The sequence below is a fragment of the Phaethon lepturus genome, unplaced genomic scaffold (assembly GCF_000687285.1).
Source record: "Phaethon lepturus isolate BGI_N335 unplaced genomic scaffold, ASM68728v1 scaffold24089, whole genome shotgun sequence".
NCBI classification, from domain to species: Eukaryota; Metazoa; Chordata; class Aves; order Phaethontiformes; family Phaethontidae; genus Phaethon; species Phaethon lepturus.
Genome location: NW_010563156.1, coordinates 5,894 through 8,040, shown reverse-complemented (window position 1 = coordinate 8,040; position 2,147 = coordinate 5,894).

Sequence of the window (2,147 nt, the reverse complement as noted above, 5' to 3'; positions counted from 1 at the left end):
GGCTTGCTCTGCCACCCCTTTGGGAGCCCTTAGAGAACAGCTCAGTTTTGGGGGACTCTGCTTTGCTGGCCCTGCCGTGAGCGGAGCCCCAGTTAGATTTCCTGGGAAGGATGTTACCTTGGACTGCCGGAGGCCTGAGCCCAAAGAAATCCATTGCTTCTCCCCCTGCCGCAGGAGATGTGCTGTCTCCTGTGCCAGGGCAGGGGAAAACCATGCCGCCTCCTCACCGCAGGGTGGAGTAAGTGGCTTTGCAAAGTGCTGCTGGGCTCTGGGCCGGGGCTGGCCGCTATGGTGCTGCTTTCTCAGCCTCTTAGCCCAGCCTCGCTGCCCTGGGAGCCACGGCTCCCCACGCTGGACTGCGGTAACTGCAGTGAGCTGGCATCCCAGCATGGGAAGGGATAGGCAGGGAAGGGATGGTGTGTTGGGAGCAGTCACCGGTACTGGGGGACACAAGGGGGCTGATAGCCTCGAGGACAGGACAAGACAGTGCCATGTGGAGGGTGGCAGAGGGCTCGGGAGGAGATGCAACCCTGCAACTGGTGCAAGCACAGCTTGGGGAGGGGGGGTTCAGGGTGCCATGCCAGTGGATCATTGCCTTCTGCCTTCGGAGGGGGATTTTCAGGCAGGCACCAGCCCTGATGCTGTGCCACAGGGCTGGGAGGGAGAAACTGCCATCAGGCTCAGGGCTGAGAAGTCCACAGTGGGCTTTTATACCAATAAAAAGAAGTACCATAGGTGAGTGGGGGTGTGTGTGTGCCACTGCTGGTGGCAGTGGCTGGTTGCTGGTGTGACCACAGGGGGTGTCTGGCAGTTACAGACCCCAGTTGCCTGAAGGTCTTGTTCCTGCTCTGTCCACCTCTGGTTTTACCACTTTGAGGTGGAGGCTGCTGAGAGCTAGAGACCTGCAGGTTCCTCCCCTCTCCCAGGTCCAGCCCATTTCTCTTGGCTTCGGTGGGGCTGTGGAACTCCCCAGGGCTTGTCTCTGGCTGTGCTAGAGCTACCAGGAAAGGTGGGAGGCAGCCATGTGTCAGGAACTGCTCCAGCTATTTCAGAGCTGGAGGGGAGCTGGGTGGGGGCCAGCCAGCAAGGAAGCTGTGGCTCTGCCAACATTCAGCTCTGCCTTTCTCCAGTCCTACCAAGCCACAGCTATGTTTTTCCAACACTTTTCCCCAGGGCTTGTCTCTGGCTGTGCTAGAGCTACCAGGAAAGGTGGGAGGCAGCCATGTGTCAGGAACTGCTCCAGCTATTTCAGAGCTGGAGGGGAGCTGGGTGGGGGCCAGCCAGCAAGGAAGCTGTGGCTCTGCCAACATTCAGCTCTGCCTTTCTCCAGTCCTACCAAGCCACAGCTATGTTTTTCCAACACTTTGCACAAATAAGAGGAGGAAGAAGTCCCAGAGAGACAGAGGGCAGGGCCAGGCTGTGCAAGGAGCTCTCTGCTGCTTGCTCTGCCCAGGGCACAGAGGCTGATGCCGTCTGCCGGTTGGGAAGGGGTCCCTGTGCACCCCTCTGCTGTGAGTTCAGCTCCACCAGTACCTGTTCCTGCCCTGCAGCTTCAGACTAGGACTGCAGAGACAGCTGGCACCATGAGAGACTTACTCTTTCTTTTTTTTAAATATATTTTAACCTTTTTTTTTTTTTTAATAACAAAAATATCTGCTGAGGCCAGATGCTGCCCCAGGCAAACACTTCATGTGAGCAACCTGTGTGGCCAAGGGATGCTGGAGCACTGGCCCTCCCTCAGCCTGGGGCAGGAGTGAGGGGAGATGGGGTGGGACAGGCTGAGCTAGCAGGGCCAGGACCTCTTCCGAGGCATGGGGCTCACACAGTATTGTCGGTGGTGGCTGCTGTGTAGATGACCTTTGGTCGGAGAGTCGAGCCTGGTGGGGGAGGAAGGGGGGGTGTGTGTGGTGTTAGAGCAGGCAGAGGGGCCTTGCTAATCCATGTTGCTGCCTGAGAGCACCCCCTTCTCATGTCCCAGACTGACCCCTGCCACCCCCTGGGGCCCCTCCTGCAGCTCCCTGTCACTCACCGTGCATTCTGACTGTGGTGCTTGTAGCTGTATGGTAGGAAGGCCAGTGCCATGATGGCAAAGAGCACCCTGAAGAGCATGGCCAGCACATCCCATGCAAGGGAGCTGAGCACAGGGA